Genomic DNA, 15,803 nt, shown 5'->3' on the forward strand with positions numbered 1-15,803 from the left:
TAATGCTGGCAAAAACTAGCTTTTATTTAAAAAAAAAAAAAAGTTTTTAGTTTTTTAAAAACTAGGTTTTGTAAGGTATTTCTGTTGATTAGAAAATTAATAAGTTTAGCTGCTTCCTAGTACACAGTATTTAAATTAATAGTATACCTTATAGGCTTACAGGCAAAAATAATTGATGTAACAACCAAGAAGTAATTAGTAAGCCATTGTTAAAGATTTATCTGTTGCAGTCTGAAATAGCTATAACAACTTAAATGACATGATTTTCTGTATTTTGACAAGCTTTTAAAATCTTCTTGGCTTTTGAGTTAGGATGTAGAGTCAGAAGTATGTATATCAGAGATGTATCATAAAATTCAGAATCATCACTAAAATGTCTGTTTTGCAATACAGAGTGGCACAACACAGAAAATAACAGTGGGACTTCTGAAATAGTTTTAAATGCTTCCAAATACTTTCCTTGTTAGAAAGAAAAATGTTAGAAGGGATTATAAAGATTAAAAGATGGTCAAGAAGGAAAGGGCAGTGTGAGAGTATTCACAAAATAGGTGACAACAGCAGGGTTTATATTACTGGTTCTGTATAAAAGAGATTTGTGTGATGATAAAGGCTCTGATAGACTTTCTATTGTGTAAAAAAATGTTGAATAGCATAAAAAAGAATGGAAAAAATCTTTTCATGGAACGTTTAGCCAAGTAGTGTGTTTTTTGCCCTAGGAGATCATCAAAGCAAACACTACTGTTGATTTTAAGAAAAATCTTGATAACTTTATTATGCATAGTATTACTTGTATTTTAATATGCACTTTAAGATAATAATGAAGATAAAACAATATTGTGCTTGTGGCTTAAACTATTATTAGCAGCTTCAAGAAGGGAAATTTTGCTAGTGATAATGTATCAAATAGTTACTTAATTGTATTTATTTTATTCTTCTGAAACACTAGGGGTGGGCTACTAGTTTAAGGGAAAAAAAATGTTGCTTTCTTCCTTTTGGTTCTCTTTACTTCAGTGAGAGTACTTATATTACTTGTTTAAATATAGCCTAGAACCTTAGATCCCAAACTATTTACTAAGGATTTATATTCGTATTAAGGCTTTGAAGGGACTGACAGTATTTGTTTATCTTCACTGAAGAGTATTAATTCCCCCTGCAAGATTTGTCTCACCTGTCATTAGCAATCTAAAATTTTGGGAGATGTTCATATGTAGTTGTTAAATCTTCTCCTATAATCAGTGGTAAAGAATATCCACTTTCAGAGTGATGCAGCCCATTTTAAGAGAGATATGCAAAATATAAGGGATGCATTGCCCTCTGGGTGAACCTCACTGATTTCCAAACGCCTCACTTGCCAGCTACCTAGCAAGTCACTGAATGGTTTAACAGCATGTGTCCTTAATGGACAGTTGTGCCAGGCGATTGGTGGGCCAACAAAGACGATGTTGTACCATGTACCCAATGGTGTTAGAAGAATGACAGACATATAAAAGGCCTGCAATGTGGTTAAAAGAACATTGAATAATATCAGAATAAGTGTTACTGTAGTAATTATTATAGGCAGTCCTTGTCTCCCTTTTACTGAATAGCAGACATGAATTCCAAAGCGACATTTACCTCTCCTAGTTTAATCTCTTGCATAAAACAGATCCTAGCACTGAGGAACAGAAGGCAGGATGGACCATTTACTTCTTTCCAGAAGTCAGGAATCAAAGAGAACCCTTTATGAACCAGAAGAGGCCACAGACCTTCTACTTCATGCTCCCCCTAAACACCAAAATACATCAGGATCATGTACTAAGTTTAAGACCCCTTTAACCACATGTTTGGATGGAAGTTACCTGGTTAAAGCACAGCATTGACTATCTGAGCTCAAGATAAAGTCTTCAAAAGTTAAAGAATACAATTCTTCTCCTGTCCCCACTTCTAACCCACCTCACTGCTAGGAAAGTGCTCTTCATTTGAATTTGCCAAGATTCAGCTTCCAGCTGCTAACTTCCAGGAAGGCTATTGTGGTTTCTCCGTTAGAAACAAAGAGCCCTTTAAACTTATTTTTTTTGTTTGTTTGTTTGTTTGTTTTGTCTCTCCATTGTTATTCCATTGTTATCAAACCACCACTTAGCAGTCTTTTTCGCAAGGGGTGTGTCAATACCAACTTCACTGGGAACAGGATTGAGTTGTTAATTTCAGACCAGTCACTGAAAATATTTTTCTTATCAGTAGATTTGCTCCATCACATGCACATGTTTGCTTATTATTGTTGGGCTGCTCACATGCTGGGCTGTGGATTGACACTGTTTGTTTTTGTTTTGTAGAAGAAAGGAGTTCTGAATCATTTGGGGATGGGAGCCCCCCCATGCAAATTATAGCACAAATTTCTTAAGCAGAGGGGAAGAAAAAAAAAAAAAAAAAAAAAAAAAAAATTAAATCTGTGTACAGTATGAGCATCTTTTTTATGTCTATGCTTTATCTGATTTCACCTGAGCCAAACAATTCAGAATGGTGGACCAGTATTTATCTTTGGAAAACACTAATGAAGTCATGTATTTAAAAATAAGTCTGTTTCACTGTTTTTAAGTTTGTAAACACTGACTCGAATTGTGCCTAAATGTGCCAAGCTGGCACATCAGAGATAACCAGAAATTATACTTCTGACTCCAGTTAGCAGATAAATGGCAGATTATTAAATATGATCTTTACTACAAAGGAGTTAATGCCTCTTAGAAAAGTAACTAGACACTCATTTAGAGCTCAGGAGTCCCATTCTTTTTTACTTTACATTGGGATAGCAATTAATAAAGTGCTAGCTTTTCACACATTATAACAAATTACTTTCTTCCAAGCTAAATTAAAGGTAATATTTCTGTTAATGACACTTTATAGGTGCCTAATTTAACCAGTGTGAGAATGATGACCTTAAAGCATTCATGTAAAGATTTAAACAGGAGAAAATGAGACTGTTATAATACTTAATTTCATTCCAGTCTTTTCTGCTGCCACACATAGTCAAAATCCATTCAAGCATTTTTATAACTATGCAAGTGTTATGTGATTTTTATATATATATGTTATATATATATATGCTTTATATATATATATATATTTGGTTTTGTTTTCTAGGAAAGGAAGTCTCTCTTTTTCCTTTTGCTTTTCTTATAGTACTTAGTCCATATTTATTTCTTTGGTAGGATGAATACCTAATCCTACAGAATGAGAGAACAAGGTGAGGGAGCTGGACATCCTGTTGATTCAGCTCAGCTCACACACTGCAATCTACAGAAACCATCTGGATAAGATTGCAAAACAAAGTGTTACCTTACAAGCCGTATCTTCCCAGCAATTCTAAAGTCTAACCTCTGTGAAATGAATTGTGCAGACTGATGAGACTCATCAGCACTATTAGTGGTAGCTGTGTTGACAGCATCACCTGAGACAGCTGTCTTTCAGGCTTTGGATAGAATATACACCAGGGGAACAAAAACAGGTGAAACTTCTGGCAATTCCATGAAACTGTGTTATGCTTAGAAGCATGTATATGAGAAGTGCAGCATGAGATCAATGCACTGATCAGTGCACTGATCAGTGAAATTAAGAAGTTACCTTTTAGAGAAGTTCCATGACAATTATTTTGATAGGGTAACATTCCAGATTTTGATTTATTTTTATCATTATAGCAATATAATTATAGTGGATTCCTAATACACCTATTATAGTAGCAATATAATTATAGTGGACACCGTCCAGGTTCCAAACCAGCATGGCAGGGGAGTTGGAATTAGATGATCTTCAAAACCCTTCCAACCCAAATCATTCTGTGATTCTATGATTATTATTATTTTGCTATCTAATTCCAAAGAATGTTTTACTTACCTATAGTGCCAATATAATAAACCAGGGCAGGACTACAATAGTTAAAGTATTAACATCTCTTTTTATTTAACTTCATTGAGATACGTGATCAGGTAAAGCAGAATAAACAAAGGGAATACTGGAGCACACAGGAGAAATGTGAGAAAATCTACAGGAGAAAATCTACAAACAGATCCCCTTGGTGAGCTGGAAGGAAAGGGAATTAGTTTATTCTGTTCCCTTTAGACCTTCACTGTATGTAAGCTTTTATCCAAATATTTGTTATGCTTTTTCCTCTCCAAGAATACCTGTTCTGTGTTCCCTTCCCATGTTTGTATTACTGGATTTTTAAGATTCTAAGGATAAATAACCACTTATTATTTGCATGGCTGAAAGCAAATGTGGGCAGAAAAGATTACCAGGTTCTAACAGGGCAATATAATTAGTTCAGTGAAACTACTTGCTACTGCATTATCCTTCTATGAATTATTTTGAGAATTGAGAAAGATTTTTTTTTAACTTTTCTGCCAGCATTAGAAGTAAAGACAATCCAGCAAAGTGGTGCAGGATTCTGATATAGAATATAAAGAAAGATTAAAAGGAAACTAGTTGACTTATTCAAAGATTCAAGATTTCACTGGCACCTGTTTCCAGGAGAAAGCAATACTTAATACAGTTTTGTCAGTTTGCTTAAGTACCTTGCCTTACATGTATGTTTTCTTAAGAAGAAATAGAAAAGCAGAAAAAGAAGGAAAATGAGATAACCCTCCCCCACCCACCAGTTCTAGAACAGACTGAAATGCCTCAGCTCTGTTCATAATGATTTCACTGACAATGCCTAGCTAGCGGAGGTCTTGTATGAAATGGCACATAACCTACAAATTGGGCAAACAGAGTGGTTTGTTTTTAATGTAATCATGAAAAAATCCCATAGTTGTAAAGTTTTGATGGAAGAGTAGATGTAGATAGAAACTTGCAAAAAGATCTCGAACATTTGGATCCTGGATTTTGGACTGATCTCCCTCTGGCAAAGGGAGCCAATGACAAAGTCCAGAAAATGTAACTGCTCTGACAGAAAAGTCAAGAATTTATGTAGAATTGTAGAATTTATTGTAGAGTGCTAAAAATAAAATAAAACAAAACAAAACAAAAAAGTTAAAAACTATAAATACTCTTCTTAGTTTTCTGAGACTCTTATATCATTTAGAGAAATTAGTCTAATCTATAGCTATTCCCCCTCTCAGATCAAGAATATTACCTATGGAAACAAGAGCCAAATAATCCCTTGGATCATGTGAGTTGCTTGTCTCTTTATCTCCTTTCATCACCCCAAACATTTAAACTTAGGGGTGAATTTGAACTAAATCTATTACCTAATAAGAGATTTTAAAAAAATAAATAAATCTGAAATTCCTGTAAAAATGATGAAAATATATAGCTGGATATACTTTGTATTAATTCCTCCCTATGGAAAAGGACTTAGTCTGATGGTGAAATGTTTGACTTTAAACTCGGGAATATAACAATGTGAAAGCACCAAATGAGAGCTCACCCCTTGCCTCTTGCCTATCCTTAAGCTATTTTGACCTCTCCAGTGTCTACTCAAGGGTAAGGTCATGCAGAAGCTTTAGTACTGTTCTTTCAAAGTCATTTAGCCATGTGATAGAATACCTAGAAACAAAGCTTCACTGTTTCCAGTGCCCGGGAAACAGTTTTCTTTGGTTTGGAACCATTTCTTGGACTAAACTGAATGAAACCATGTGATCAATTACATTCTAAATACGTAAATACATAAACTACCGACTACTACTGCTTCAGAAGTACTTTTTGGGGTTGACAGAAAAAAAAAGTAAATTCACAGTTTGGGGCCTGAGCATGATTCTGTGATCCATATGCAAATGGTGGATGTAATTCATTACATTTATTTGTAGCCATCTCAAGTCATCTGGTTCAGGTGTATATAGACACCCATGTATTTGTAAGATCAGTAGTTTAACACTTATAAACAAACAAACAAACAAAAGAGATGTTTGGGGTGTGATTCCCATTTCCCATTTAGAAATCAAAGAGGTCTTTGCTAAAATGTATTGCCCCCTATAGATACGGATTGAATTTCTGTGTCTCAAAATTCTGTGTGTTTCAAAATCTGAGAAGGGAGGCTACATTTTCTTCCCAGATGTAAATGCAGACATTTCTACATATTAGCAGATAAACGTCATGTCAAGGCTTTCATCTTCATGGGCTCTTCTTTATAGGCATAAAAACTAGGTTTCATGGCATTCCCCATTCACCTCTTTTTTACCCCAGTATCTCTAGTTTTCTGTGGATATTTCGTTTTTTGTTTGTTTTTGGTTTTGTTTTTCAAAGAAAGGGAGAAGATATTAGCTCTAGTTCCTGTCCCAGGGCCAGACAATTTTTCCCTCTTTTCCATAAAGATTTTTATGGAAATGTGATGTCTCCTGCCCAAAAATATGATCTAGGGAGACCCTAGGAGACATACTACCAATAATAGAGAATGTTATCGCCCACCCTGGAAAAGACTGTTCGTTTTCTTAAATTCATTCTCCTTTTCCCTTTGAACAGGGAAACCTGAGAAGTTGCTTTGTCTGCCTACAAGTCCTTATTCCTCATTAGATCAACCTATGTATTGCACAAAAGCAACTGGGAAAATAACCTGTACTTTAACATATTGAAAAGACATTATTTTCCTTCCCAAAAGTATCATATTTTAAAATGCCCTCAAAATAGCAGCTATTCTATTATGCTTGCTTATGAATATATGAAATTAAAGACCAACTGCAGTGGTTAGTTTTGGAATCTTTACATACACAAAGTAGATGTTTTCCTAATTCACAGGGAAGTATTTTTGTAACTAAATACTACTTTAATAAGTCATCTGGTTCAGGTCTAGAAAGTGCAGTTGGAACTGCCAGCTAATGCTACTTAAGAGCACTTGAAGGTTCAATGGATTATTCAAAAAGGCAGTGAATTCTTCCTGGAGCAGCTTGTTCATGACTCCCATCTAATTTTTCAGAAATAAAGTTTACAGAATTTAGCAGTCTTTTTCTCTAAGTGCATAGTTGACACTGTTAAAGTTAGAAATGTAGTCTGAGAGGTTTTTTTTTGTTAAAAGGATACTCAGCTGTATACTCAGGCTGTGTCCCTGAGACCAAAGCAGACAGTCTTAGTTGTTTAAATACATTCCTGACATAACATTGGCAATTGCAAACATTCACTTGAAAAAGTCTATGAATTTCAGAATCTGCCAGAGCAATACAAATGTCCGGTCTTCAAAGGGGCTAAAGTGCATTTAGACAAGTGAATTGAATATGCCTGATACCATTTTCTGGTCCTGAGACCAAATGACACAGAATGGTCTACGTTCATACAGTTAAAGCTAATTGCCCTTTTAAATGCTGTTTTCACACCCCAAATGGCTATGGTCTTTGGGCCTATTCTAACTCCCCAGTTATTAAGAATATCACTAGTATGCCGAGGTGAAATATCTGATTGTTCTGACTAGCATTATGGGACAGATTTCAGTATCCAGAAACCCACTTTTAATTTATACTGAAGACACAACTACAGATCTTTCTTGGTCAGAGCCTAGGCAGCCTGGACTTGCTAACTTTTCATAAAGGGGAGGTTTGCATTCTTCTTTGTTAGTATGGGTAACATTTGTGATTTGACAAGAAAGAATTCTATGAATACAATTAATAAATTAAGATCCAACATGTTCACAATGTAGCATTAATGAATAATGCCTTCCAGGAGAAAAGAAGGCTACAAAGTAAAATTAATGGGGGGGGGGGGGAGAGGAATCTATTTCTTTCCCTTTTTACCCCTTTCCCGTTTGTGTTGTACTATCTCAATATCAGTAGCAATTCCTTTTCATGTCCTAATGTACTTATTTATGCCCTAATTATTTCATACATTTCCTAATGACTTGCTGCATTTTTATTACAGAGGTTCAGGTGCTGACTTTGAACTATTTTCATATATATTGGCATGTTGCCTTCCATTTTATCTGTCCAGTGGAAGAGAGGTATGGTCTCACATGACTGGGGTATTCACGAAGATTTCTGTAGCCCTCAGGAAGCCAGGTCTCTTGAATATACTAGGTAAGGACAAACATATAGACTTTTCCTCTTCTCAACAACTGATTTTGTTTTCCTCAAATTTATTACATGTAAAAACATTTTGTAATAATATTTAAGAACTATAATATCAGTTGCATTAGATGATCACAGTGGTTTATTCTAGATTCAAAATTAGAGTCTTTGGGATAGATCACTAAGAGAATCTGGAAGAAAAATTATGCTGTCCTCCCCCAGCAGAGATAAATCTACATTACAATCAATGGTGTGATTCAGCAGAGGAAGGCGAATAATCTGCTTTAACTAGCAGCAGAAAAAGCATTACACAGCAAAGTCTTATTTCCACAGATATGGAGGTTTCCTGGGGTGGAAGACGGATACTTAGAAAAATCTACCTTTACAAAGAGAGATTACTATTCTATTGTTTTAGAATAGACATATAGTCTCTCTATATATATAATTATATATATTAATTCTCAGAAAAGAAGTTGGTTTCTATAGCTTACAATATTATTTTCATAAAATACTAATAGTAATAATAATTTCATACTGTGACAGAGGAAGACAAAAAGTAATGCCAAAGGGCCAAAAGTTATTCCTAGATATATAGTCAGGGGAAGAGGTTCTGCTGTTTGTTACCTGCACAAATCTACTTGTCTTCACTTTACAGTTCTCTTGAATTTACAGTTTTAAACGGATGGTGTCGAACTGTGCAGAACTCAAAGAAAAGCTGAGGGTGAAAGCTATGTATTGTTGTGGAAAGCTTCAGAGAACTAATTAAATTCCAGAGGTTGTAATGACTTGTTTGGACACACTGTGTCATGGGAAGCTCCAAATTTATAATGAGGGCTATAAAACAACATCTAAAAACAACACAAAGGTTTGAAGTTAATTCAGGGTACATTCAGAAAATAAATAAAATCCTTATTTATTTATTTATTTATTAACTATGCATGTAATTGTTATAACTGAATGAAATAATTCTTCAATGGCAACAGTTGATTGCCTGTCACTAGAATTTCATTACTAAGTATTTTGTTTGTTTGTTTGTTTGTTTGTTTGCTTTTGCTGTTTGCTTTTTTGTTTGTTTGTGTTCCCTTAGTTTCTCACAAGGCCTAATCTGATATTTGTTCTTTCTCATTTCATGATTCATGATTTATGAAAAATCACTTAACAGTCAATCAAACAAAACTCAGTTATTCATTACATTTGTTGTTGTTGTTGTTGAAAAATATCTTAGAGTATCTGCATCTTTTGTTGAAAATGTATCTTTAAGTCTCATTTTCCTTTCATTTGTATTCATGCCAATTTGAATATAGTAAAAACAGATGTTAAAGGGCTGGAATTTGTGTTTGATGTGAAAACGGGCCAAAAAATCTCCTAACAATGAAAATGGCATTCATTAATATTTGCCAAAATTGTTGACCTACACTTGCTACTGTTTGACTCAATTTATTAATAACTGACAAGCACTCTAGCAAGGTTTTTTTGGCAAGAATGAAACAAAGGAAATGAGCCAGAACAAGTGTAATCAAGAAATGTAAATAAACTTTAGGATAAAAACATGGTATGTTTGAACTTAGTGTGAAATATTGTCAGTTTCCTCCAGGAACTCTGCAGGTGGAGGAAGAAACACCAAGATCTTCCATGGAAAGGCAGGAAAAAGAAAGAAAAGTCTTCACAGGGAAACAATGGGATCATCTCACCCACTCTATCAAACTCATGTCATTGTAAATGGCTCAGCACTGTGTTCTGACATTTAGAAGTTACAGACTTTCTTCTGTATTTTCAATTAAAAGGATTTTAGACTCTAGTACATAGAGTTCTGCAGACACTGTTTTGCAGTGATTTCATTTAAATGTCCCTGTGATGACTTTGTGGGATTCAGCCATTAGTGACTGCATTTAAAGGCAAAGATGTTGCAAGAGGGCTGGGTCCTTAGCCCAAGGCATGAACTATTCTTATTCACCATGATTTGGTCCAGATTTACTAAGATCTGGAAGCACTCCCTGACAGCTTGTTGGTCTCATACTCACATTCATCTATCTGAATTTCTTACGATTCCACAAGTACAGAAATTCTGAATTTTTGAAGCTTGTGTTAATGTACAGAGTTTTGTAGCTGGTAGCTAGCTGTAGTAAGTTTTCTGGCTGTTGTAGTCTTTAATTTACTTTCATTTGTAACTTTTCCTACACCAGAATGATATCACTCCAAAGTCCTCCTCTGCCCATGACTTACATCTCTCACTCCCTTTTGATCTGGAGAGTTGGCTTGCAATGTACAACCTGGTAACAGCTAGCTCAAAAATTCAATGCAAAGGACAGGTACCAACCCATATGGGTTTTTGTGCTTGTGACGAACTGATTAATATAAGACCTGTTCATAAACTCACACGTCTGAGTAGTTGGGCCAGCAATACCTCTGACTTCAGTGTCATTCTCTCTGTAGGTAACGCAACGTGGAAAGGGTTCCAAAGAGGTTTTGTAAGTGTCATAGTGGAACCCATTAAAAAATAGCCTGATGTTCTTTAACATCTTATCTGTTCAGCATGTTTATAGTACCAAATAAAATGAGCCAACTCTCTGTTCCTGAGGTCAGCTAATGTGGCATAACTCAAATTCCTATTCTCTCATCATCACCCCAAAATGAGGCCACATCCAAAGTACCTTCTGGGACAGACATGCCCCAAACCAAGGCACTGTGGAGGAATGCTTGCTGGTCTTCAAACTCTGCCAGGAACTCTCTTTCTTTGATGTGTATGGATCAAACACTCCCCAGCTTGAATCACCTGTGGCTCTAACAGGCAGTAGAACAGAGCTAGTGTAGCTCTTGCAAACACACAAGGGCACAGTGTGCAACATGGATAGAAATTCAGTGTAAGGATGACACTGTATGGATGAGTTTCACCAAACAAATTGATACTCGTTCAGATATTAATTTGTTTGCTGGTATCCCAGCTCTGACTTCATTCTGGAGCATTTCAAAAGTACAGATAATTTATCAAGTTCATTTTGGTTATTGGAGGAATGTAGAGAGGTAACACTGAATGTGAACACCAATTCACAGCTGTTCCACGCAGACAGTCAAATAGGGATAGAAAGGTGATTCCTACAGCATGTGTCTTTTGGAGCTCCTCCACTACAAATATTTCTCACAGTGCTATGAGAAACAATTTTAAAAAAACACTGAAGTTAAAACATATACTCTACAACAGACTGATATTGAGATTAGAATTAAGGAAAGTTGGAAACTATAATCATTTAAACACAATTTATAAGCCTAATTTCCTGCATGTCACTCCCAGATAATAAATACTTTTCTTTTGGCTTGGAAAAGCTGTGGGAAAAAAAAAAAAAAAAAAAAAAAAAAAAAAGTTAATTTAAGGCTCATTAGTTTATTTTTAGTAGCTTAAGATCTGAGGGATTTGAAAACATTTCCCTTTTCTAATAGAACATGCCTTCCTGTATATCAAGGATGTCCACTGACCTCACTCCCTCCTGGAAGGTGCCACTGATCCATGACAGAAATCCTGTGAGGGCTTTGAAAGCTAAATAGGAACCAGAAAAAAGTATTATCATGCTTAGCTGATTATAACATTGGAAATAAAGTTCAACTGTGAGTTTGGGGGGAGAAAGAGTAGTGCCTGAAACAAACAAGCACTTCCTGTGTTTGCCTGGAAGAAGCCAATCTTCCCTCTGCTTATATAATAAGAACTTTACTAGCTAATTTGCCAGTAGCTAAAAGGGATTTCTGTTTTTAGCTCTGGGTCTGTGGCAACTGTTTTGTTTTAAATGAAAATTAAATGGGAACATACAGCTAAAAAACCGTTGAGCCATAATTGAAGTGCATTAATGGTAATTACTTCTTTCTTTCACTCATCATTTTGACAGAGAAATCCATTACTCCTCCATTTCCATGTTTCCACAAATTACTCTTCCCTGTGGATGTGCAGTGACTGAAGGAAATCATGGCTTTGTTCTATAAATTTCTCTTCCATGCAGTCCTGTTCTCCTAGCATTCCCTGGGAACAGAACCAAAAATACCAATAAAATGTAATAAATAAATAAAAATACTACTTTGATAGCAATAAAAGGAAAACAAGCATCAAGTACTGGAGTTAATGCCAGTTACTGGAGATGTAACATGCTTGGTTTTACTTATGGCTATATAATAATAGCGCTAATTTATTTCAAACTGCTTATCTTGTTAGTAAGATACATTTCCTGAGAAGGTAATTTCACCTGGTAAGAACCTTTTATGGGTCCTATCAGTTTGAAACACAGCATTTTCATTTCTTTGTTCAAGATTTTTTCAAATGTGTTGTGGCAGTCAAGCAAACTGAATTACCCCCATAGATCCAAGACAGTCCCTTCAGTTCTTGATTGATGAACTTTATTGTACTTTATTTATTTTCTTATATATAAGAAAACGCTTATAAAAGTTGTAGAAAATGTCTCTATTCGGAACTATCTATTTTGTAGATCGAAGGAATCTGTAACCAAAACAGTTTTCCCTGCACTGTGGCTGAGAATATGTGAGAAGAATCTTACATGAGAACTAACTGGACATTTTGCTTTGAAGTGGCTCTCAGGATACGAGCACTGCCACTTGGAGACATTTCCACTCTTGTGTCAGAGACTACATATGGCAGAAGCCAACAGCAACTTCTTCATTTGCATTTGAGGTTGCTTTAAAACGTTTTGTATTAAGGTAGCAATAAAATGATAACTATTTCTGAAATCATTGCATAAAGAAATAGATTAACTATAAAAGATATTTTGTGGATAATCAGTCATTCATTCATTTAATCAATTAAGCATGTATTTAAATGCTTTATACACTTTATTAATTTATTTAAAGATAATCACAAAACTTTAAAATTAAAAATATTTATAATAATATCACCTCAAAACATCATATGACCATTCCCTTAGTTTTTTCTAGGTCTGTAGTGAAGAGCTCCAGAAGGCAGTCTTCCCTTTGCCATGGATGTTCCTTTATTTTTACACATTTCAGCAATGCCAATTCTACGATGACAAATAGGAGGTGTTGACTTTATGTCATCAAAGGTACACTGTGTTTGTTCCTATACCTAAGGTTATATAGTTCCATAATTTGTCATCTTGAAACTAACTTTAGATAGAAGATGGAAAACAGATACATAGATAGACACTAAGAGGCATTCTGAAAAACAAAAGTGAGGCTGAGTTTTTTGGATGATTATTTGATGAGTTTTATTTTACTTGAATAGGAAATAAATGTTTAAGACTGGTACAAAATGTGTCACTCAGATACAGTTTATATGCTTGCTCTTAGTCTTCCTGTTGTAAGAGACAATTTTTTGACTTTGATTTTTGCTATCTGAAACTGACGGTCTTGCACAACCAAATTTAGTTGTGAAGTATTTCCCTGTAAATGTCTACAAAGATTGGCATTGTATGTTACTGGTGAAGTAATATATGTTTGTGTTTGTGTTTGTGTTTATGTTTAATTATTTTATTTATATTTATTTAATGCAGCTCAATCATTGCATCAATGTTGACTCAGAGAACAAATACATAACATTTCACTTTTTTCTTGTTTCTTTTTTTTTTTTCTTGTAATATATGGGACCAATATTGTGGGATGCTTTCTATCAAGATAATTCTCTGTTTCCACAGGTCTCCTATGCACCTGGTTCAGGAGCTCTGAACTGTTCAGCTAGATCAGACATCTACTTTTAGCTGCTGTTACCAGAGGTGGAAACAACTCTGAGCCAAAATATGGACCACTTAATTGCCTGGTATAAGGTTGCACCACTTCACACTGGTGAATGTGCCAGACTAGACTCTATTTGTAAATGTTCAATTACTTTTAGTACAGGTTTGTTTCAGTTTATAAAAGTATAACTAGATAGATGTTTTGTACCTTATCTTTGTACCTTTTCTTTGTATCTTATCTTTGGGTCTACACATGGGTTTAAGCATGGGTTTTGTGTGCATTACTCTGCTCACATACACATCAACATTGTCGTTGTATCTACAGTAAAAGAGCAAATGGCAACAGATGGCTGAATTCATTCTTCTTCAACTTCTCTCTTAAAAATTGAGCTCTTGTATAGATGGAGTCAGTTGCCCTATGTGAATTGCCGGATTAACACAATTTGCTTTGGGGAGCTGTGTGGTGGAGATTACCAGTTTGTTGAGAGCTTTCCTGGGTAAACCTGGTAGGTGATCCTGGGCATAAGCATAGTGTGGGTGGCACTACAGCACCTGAGTCCTGCTGAAGAGTTAGACCCTGAAAAATCTTGAAGTGTGTTTTAGCAGTTTAGGTGCTAAAACCTAACCTCAGGTTATTTAGTTCCAAAAGTGACAAGGGTATTTACAAATTCTTAAGGGAATCAAGGGAAATTGCATCAAGGGAAGATGCACTAAATCCAAATCTTGGTGTTTTTGTTTGTTTGTTTGTTTTGTCATTTTTTCTTGTTGTTGTTGCTGTTTGTTTGCTGTTTTGAGGGTGGTGGTGCTTCTGCTTTTTTGGGTAAGTCCTCCAAATGTCTTTCAAAATATTTTGGTATCTAAATGTTTCTATACATCTGACTACAAATTTCTGAAGTGTGTTCTCCCAGTGACAATGGCAAAGCTAATGATTTAGTGGAGCTTGACTAAGCCATCACACAGCAAGTATCCTGTTTCCCATATGTACATACCAGGAAGGACACGTTTCTTTCTTGTGACATATAATAAAGATGATTTTCCTTCTTTAAGAGAGAAACATTATTAATATTTCCCTGTATATTCACAGATATAAATAGAGATGTGATTCTATCACAGATTTCCTCTTTTACATTGTGCCTCCTTGTCTTACACATCTTCGTCCTCACCTACTGCAGTTCCTACAGGAAACAAATGTCCTCCCACAGTCACCCACACTCCTTCTGTCCCACCAAACAATGCAAGCTGGATTACACAATTACATGAATCAAACAGATAAATAAATAAATGAGCTGCAACTTTTTTGGTTTTTATGTGCACAGAACAATGTATACTGAGTGCAGTTGAGTGAGAAGGGACAGAAAAAATTGTATCTCCTTACACCTCCCAGGGCTTTGCAAGGGTACCACAAATACCCTCCAATATTTATGTCTGTCAGTTTCAGAGGACTTGCCTCTTCCAGGTAAAAATCACCAGAGACTGCTGAACATCTGAGACCTAAGGATGCTGCTGTGTAATTTCAATGCCATGATGCAATTTTTTTTTTATTTTTTTTTTTTCTGAGCTCAGTCCTGTAAAGTAACTACTGATGCCTATTGATTTATGCTGGTGGCTCTTAAAGACAAGGCCTACTACTTGTTTATGTGTCTGTATAGGTCACTGAACTGCAAAAAAGAGTTCAGTGCCTCCTTCACACACTGTCTCTGACCACTCTCTGATCATCATTTCCTCTGCCATCCAATCCACTTTTATCTACTCTTTGGTTTTATATGAAGACTACAAGTTCTTAGGATAAGTCTTGTCCTAGGTTGTATATCATATAATACATTAAGTTCAAATCCTTGACTGGAGGTACTCTTATGTCTTTGGTACATAACTCAGTAAAATAGATTACGGTTTTTATATAACTCTAGAACTGCAGTGGTTTGAAAGTTTGCAAGGGAACGTAGATACATGTATTTTGCAGGCTTTTGCTCTGTGTGCAGCACCTGAAATATAACACTGGGAGGCTAGTTAAACTGACAGTGAGTACAAAGGAAAATTTCCAAATACACAAAAGATTTTTAAAGTATGAGGTCAAGTCCCAAACAGGAGGAAAATACATGGTAGACTGTCAGCATTGTAAAACTATCAGTTCATGCAACATGACTGTTGTATTAGTGCATTT

Source organism: Netta rufina, assembly GCF_964035555.1.
Source record: "Netta rufina genome assembly, chromosome: 3".
NCBI classification, from domain to species: domain Eukaryota; kingdom Metazoa; phylum Chordata; class Aves; order Anseriformes; family Anatidae; genus Netta; species Netta rufina.